The following is a 7021-nucleotide window of genomic DNA, read 5'->3' on the forward strand; positions in this document are numbered from 1 at the left end:
GTTTTACCATTTTCCACCTAGCCTCTTTTTCCCTTGGGTTTCCGGAGCCCGAGGGTCATCTTATTTTAAACCCCCCCGGGCCAGTGCTCCTCTGAGTGTTGGTCCAACTCGTCAGCCGCCGGTGGCTACCAGGGGCAACTCTGGGCTGCCCTACCGGAAGTTTAGACAATCTGAGTGTGCCCTGAGAAAGAGATATGTGCAGCTCCTATCGAGATTTGTCTGCACATTTGGGCGGTGTTGCTGGTCTTGTTTTAACCTGTCGAAGTGTCTTGAAGAACCGAGGTACCGAGTCTGATCGGAACGTCTCGGGAGGAGGTCTATTCCTTCATTGACCGTGAGCGCTTGTCATGGGCTAAGTTGGGACTCCCCTGCAGGGATTTGAACTTTCGAAAGCCGTGCCCGTGGTTATGGGCAGATGGGAATTTGTTAATGTCCGGTTGTAGATAACTTGAACCGTAACTTAATTAAAATGAATCAACTGAGTGTGTTACCGTGATGGCCTCTTCTCGGCGGAGTCCGGGAAGTGGACACGGTGTTGGAGTAATGTTTTGCGCAGGTTGCTCTTTAGTTTCTCGCTCGCGCTTTGTCTCCTCTTCTCGCTCTCTTTTGCGAATAAGTTAGCCACCATATATGCTAGTCGCTTGCTGCAGCTCCACTTATATTTACCTTGCCTTACCTTTAAGCTTAAATAGTCTTGATCGCGAGTGTGCGAGATTGCTGAGTCTCTGTGGCTCACAGATTACTATTACACCAGATACAGGGCCTGATGATTCACCTCCAGGTGACGCGCTCGAGCTCAAGTGGGAGTTTGATGAGGACTCTCAACGTTATTATGTTTCTTTTCCTGATGATCAGTAGTGGTGCCCAGTTGGGGGTGATCGGGACCGTGTCGCATGTTGGGTTATCTTTTATTTTGGTGCCGTAGTCGGGCCATGAGTGTTTGGATGATGTAATGTTATTTATGTACTTGATTGACGTGGCGAGTGTAAGCCAACTATGTTATCCCATTTATTATCTATATTACATGGGATGTTTGTGATGTTTGCCTGACTTGCGACATATGCCTTCAACGCGATTATGTCTCTAAGTCGTGCCTCGACACGTGAGAGCTATAGTCGCATCGAGGGTGTTACAACACCCTCGAAGAACTGGGTCAGCTTGGCGTTAAAGGTCCCGCTGCGCTCAGGGGCATACCTCACATTTGGCATCCCCATGGTGGCCAACTGCGAGGTGACCCTGCCGGCGACGTCCTCTAGACGGCTGATCCATCTGTTCTCGCCCGCCACATATTCCTGGTGGGAGGCGGCCTCATTCACCCGCAGCTGCTTCTCCTCCTCCAGGCTCCTGGTCAAGGTCTCCTCCCGAGCTCTGCTCCCCGACAACATCTTCTCGAGATTCTCCAGCTTCAGCTTGAGATCTCTGATGGAGTTTTGCGCTTCAGAGAGCTCCCCAGCCCTGCTGATGACCGCTCCTTGCGCCTCTACCAAGGCGCTGTTGAGTGTGCTCTTCTCATTGGACAGCTTGAGGGCCTGCTCCTTCAGCTCGTCCCGCTCCACCTCCAACTCCCTTACTTTGCCGGCATGGGCCAGAGCCTGGGCATCGAGTGCCTCCTTGTGCCTCTGCTCCAGCTCGCGAGTCCGCCACGCGACAAGGGCCTCGAGCTCCTCATCCTTGCCACGGAGCGCTGTGGCAAGCTTCACCTCACGCACGGTGAGGTCCTCTTCCTGGGAATCTAGTGCGGCTTGATGCTGGTTCCGGACGGCCTCGGCCGCGGCAGCCAAGTTCGCCGCCTTTTCCTGGGCCTTCTCGATGTCAGCCATCTTCATGGTGAGCTCGACATTGCGCCTGGCCAATTCCTCCTGAAAGGCCCTCTGCTCCTCGTGAGTCTGGTGGAACCAGGTCTGCGTCTTAGCAACGCGCGCCTTGAAATCCACCTCCGCCTGGTCCACCGTTGCCGTCCTGGACTTAACCTTGTCCAGACGGACACGGTAGAGTGCCTGGAGTTTTCGGAAGTTGGCCCCCATAGCGCGGAAAAGCTGCTCTTCTGGAGAACCATCACCGCCAACGCCCGGCTCATCGACAACCTTGAGCCCGGTGGCGGCAAGCACCTCGCCGTCAAAGACTTCCCCTTCGGCGGGCGCTTGGGAACTTGACGCCCCTGCAAGATGGACGAAAAGATCGTAGCCCACCTTTAGGTATCTGCCGGGGCCCGAGGTTGAGGAGGAAGGAGGCTGATCATCAACCACCTCTTCCTCGGCGGTGGCCTTACCGGCTTCCCCGGCGGGCCCACCGCTGGCGCCCTCGGCAGAAGCCTCGCCGGTCGCCTTGGCGGCCCCCGTAGCGGTGTCCTCGGCAGCATCCTTGGCGGCCTCATCAGCGGTGGCCTCGTCAGCATCTCTGGCGGCCTCCTCGGCAGCAATCATGTCGGCCTCCGCCGCGGCCTCCTCAGCAATATTCCCAACAACAGTATCCACGTCCTCCATACCTATTGAAGGAGGGCCTGGGTAGTAATGGGAGCATTGAAGCCAAGAAAAAGAATAAGGGAAAAACAGAGACAGAGGACAGGCGACTCACCAGTGCCAGGCTGTGAAGCAGAAGTCCCCTCCCCGCCAGCATTTGGCGCCGTGGCAGAGTCACCAGTGCCCAAGTTCCCCTCTTCCTCCAAGGGTGTGGGCTTCGTGCTTGATGCCCTTGCCGGGGACGCCCCTTGCGGCAGCATAGTCGATGGGGGCGGTGTGTTGGGGGTAGCCCTCTGCGGCTCCTCCTGCTGCCGCTCCCCTCTTGCAAACCCGACAAGGTCAACACCATAGCATCGAACGCCTACCACATGTCGAATAATAGGAGGGTGACAAACTTATGCTGGGGGCTGTGCCAGGGGCTGCTATCCGGGCTACTCAACACCACCAGTGGCGTCTTTGAAGCCCCAGCCGGGGGCTGACTGCTCGCCGAGGCCTTCGCCCTCTTCACCCTCTGGGCCAACGTCTCTGCATCCCTATGAAAGCAAAAACGGATCAGGAGAGGTGACTTAATTTGGGGGAATGGAAATGGCAGTAAGGAACGGAGTACTTACTCGTCATCCGTCTCCTCCTCTTCCACCACTTTTCTTTTGCTCTTCGGGCTGAGAGGCCTGAGATCAAAAGCGACCTCCGTGTCGACATCTGAGTCGACGTCTGCCGGAGGAGGCGAAGAAGGCGAGGTTTCTGCGCGCCCAGATGAGGAAGGGACTGTTGTCTTCTTCTTCTCAGCGGCCTTCGTCAGCCTCTTCGCTGATGTGGCCCTCGTGTGTTGCTCGGACCCCTCCAGGGGCAATTCAGGCCGCGTAGCCCTGCCGGGCCGGACCGGCTCGCCGGAGCCAGACCGCCGCAGGACTCTCCCTCTTCCCCTGGTTGGCGTCGAGCCCGCCGCCACATCCTCCTCCGACGATGACTCGTCGGCCGCGTCTTCGACAAGCGGAGCTCCAGTGTCAACGTTGCTGACCTCCTCGGTGGCCGCCGCCCACCGGGTGAGCTGCTCTTCCTCCGCAGCCGTTGCGGCCTTGTCCTCCACGCCCCCGGCACTGCCGGCCTCCATGGCGAGTTGCGCCTCCCTCGCCCTAGTGGCGATGTAGTCCAGCTCTGCCTGGGTGGTGTCCATGACAAGCCACCGCTCGGCATCAGCATTGACATGTACCTCAATCAGGGTGTCAAAGAATTGCTGCACATCCGCGTCCTTCGGCTCCTTCCAGCTCGGGACAGGGCCATGCACATTACAGTCCGGCATCATGGCGATGATCTCGGACCGACGTGAATTGTTGCACAACGGAACCACCCCCGCTGGCAGCTTGAAAAACGGCCCCTTGAGGGCCTTGCCAACCTTTGCGGCAGCCCTCGCGGCCTTTCCGGTCCGTTCGACTTCGCCATCGCGACCCACATCAAGCTGGAAAAGCCGCTGGCAGAAGTGGGCATGCGCCATCACTGTGAAGTTGTGATCGAGGCTGGGGCAGAGTCGCATAATGTCAGCCGGATTCGTAAAGAGCCAAGCTGGCCTCCCCTTGTTGTGCAACGGGTGATCCGGTGGGGAATGAAGTCCGCCCCGATCATCTCAAGGGTGAGTCCGGCCGGGGTGATCCGCAGAATCCTAGTAGTGGCAACAGTGAGCCTCCCGTCGGCGGCATCGACATCGCTCCAATCGCTGCCACGGACCGGTGGCACTCGGCGGACCTTGCAGAATTCCGGCGGGTCTTCATCCTCAATCCAGCACCACCGGCCACGCCATTCCTCCCACCTCTCCTTCACAGCACCGTCCGGGTACGCACCCTTGGATCTTGGGATCCAGGTGATGTAACCAGAGATGGCACCTCCCGGCTGGATCCGAGGGAAGAAATAATGGCGGAAGAGCGCTGTGTTGAGCACCTCCTAGCTTTTGCCCGAAAGTACTATGATGCCTCCTGTGCGGCCGTTTATGTATATATGTATATAACCTGAAAGTTTGCAGTCATCGGCTTCCGCCCACACGCATATAACGCGGGGTGTTCGCAGAAAATGCATACCCACACTTGATCCAACGTCTTTGTCGGTGTACAAAAAGAGGGGTACCCTTTTGTACCCCTATAACTGTGCACGGGTAGTCTGAGCCGCGGATACCACCACACCAAGCAAGGCAAGGGAGGTGAGCCAGGGTAAGACCAAAGCTCAAGAGAACTAGAATGACGCCAAGGCCAAGACCACGAAGAGCAAAGGGGACGAAGCGGACTCCCCCGGCAAGGTCCTTGCCGGGAGACAGTTCTAGCAGCCCCGACAAGACCCTTGCCGTGGCGACTCGTCCCGCGCCTACGGAGCAAATCACCCTTGAGTCCACTGCCCCCAAAGGGCAAGGATTCGGGAGACATCCCCGTGGTGGCATGCAGATCTTTGTGAAGACATTCAAGTTCAGATACGCACTAAGGAGATGACAACCCTTGGCAGGATCCCTGCCGAGGAAAACCACAAGGCCCCCAGCAAGCACCTTGCCGGGGATGACAGTAGGCGCCTCGGCAAAACCCTTGCCGGGGCCCCGGCAAGGCCCTTGCCAAGGACATCCGCATGACCACCACTAGGCCCACGCCGACTAAACCTCCACCGCCGTTCGCATGCTGCTGCCGACCCAACCAGGTGGGCAGGCACCTGCATGGTGGCATGTAGATCTTCGTGAAGACCCACCACTGCGCCACCTCAGTTGCCTGCCTACCTACGTGGAATCGCAGGCGTCGCTGGCCAGGGCGCGTGTCGACACAAGAAGGAGCGGCGACGGACGAGACATGTCTCTCCCCCATCCCCGATAAAGTAAGGACACCTAAGCAAGACGCATTAAATGCGCCTTGTCATGTAATGCGAGGGATAACCTCGCATCACTGTACCCTTTCCACCTCCTGTGTGCCACCGTGGCAACCCCTTTTTCTATAAAAGGAGGCCCGAGGCGACCAGAGGGAGGATTCGGCTTTTGGAGCTCCTCACGCCCCATAGCTAGCTCAAGAACACAGATATACAATCTACCAAAGCAGGAGTAGGGTTTTACGCATCCTTGCGGCCGGAACCTGGAAAAACAAACCGTGTGCTATATGTTTGATCCGCTCTTCTCACGACCCCGCGCCCCGCTAACCATAGTAGGGATTCTTGTGGTCCCGTAGGTGTCGTTCCCACCGACAGTCTTGGTCCGTTAAGGAGGTGATAGCGCAACGAACGAGGTAATCGGACTATATTGCTTTAACACTTTCATTTAGCCATAGGGGTTTGACGGTGGGGCTTCTATATAGCCCCTGGTACTTCTGCACTCGTCCGAATATGGGGCGCGTTCGTTCATGACCGGGAAACGGCCCTTCATTAATGCGGAGGAATCCCAAAGATTTTGACGAGTCATCGAGTGGTTGACCAGTCTCTCGCTATGTCATGACAGTCAATTTTCGGCTTTCTCTATTGAGGTGCTCGTCCAGATGAACCAGGGCACAATCGCAGTAGTTCTCCCAGTGCTACCTTAGCCGATATAACGGAACGTAAGGTACCAAAACATGGGAGCCGGGCAAACCCAACATTTGACCAAAGACATGATTCTGAGCTGATGCATATAGGGCCAAACTCGCGAGGCCGAACACTCCCTAAGGTGTCCGGTCTTTATAACATATACCGGGCTAAACAATGCCCTTAATAAGAAACCCCATGTGTCTAGGTACGTGCAAAATCCTAACGTGGCCACATGACAATAACGCCAGCATCCTTCTCGGTTGTGTGGAGTATCCGGAGGATGTGAGCAACAAGAGACAGTAAAAAAGGTTTTTGCAGGGTCTTAATCTAAAAAGAAATCTTTGGGCGGGTCTCTGCTGCACGTCAGCGCCTGTATCTCCGTTGGGCTGTGTCTTGGACGGGTGTAGCACGATTGCCATCTATAATAGGAAAGAATTTAGGAAAGTTGTCATGCCAAAAAAAGAAGAATTGGCTATTATCAATGAACTATCAAAATTCAAGAGAAGCCAAGTTGAGCCGGGCTGGCCCTAATTACACGCGGGAAGCCCCTGGTATCGTTTACGAGGGTTTGATCATCTGATGGAACGCCGGATTTGTTTAACCGTGTCCGTGGTCTTGACGACCTGCCATTTTTCCTGGTTGGTGAGGCCGTCTAGTTTGCGGCTGTTAGAGCCGCCACATCCTCTTCCGTACGTAAGAAACGTTCGGTATTTCCACTAACTGAGATAATGCCACGTGGACCGGGCATCTCAAGCTTGAGAAAAGCATAATGCGGTATTACATTAAAACGAGTGAAAGCCGTTCTTCTGAGTAGTGCTTGATAACCACTTCGGAATGGGAAGATGTGAAAAGTTAACCTTTCGCTTCGGAAGTTATCGGGAGAACCGAATACCACCTCTAGTAGTAGAGAGCCCGTACAGCAGGCCTCTTGGCCTGGTATTACTCCCTTGAAGGTAGTATTATTGTGGCTTATTTGTGTCGGGTCTATCCCCATTTTGCGGACTGTGTCCTGATATATCAGATTTAGATCACTGCCGCCGTCCATG

Source organism: Triticum aestivum, chromosome 4A (assembly GCF_018294505.1).
Source record: "Triticum aestivum cultivar Chinese Spring chromosome 4A, IWGSC CS RefSeq v2.1, whole genome shotgun sequence".
NCBI lineage: Eukaryota > Viridiplantae > Streptophyta > Magnoliopsida > Poales > Poaceae > Triticum > Triticum aestivum.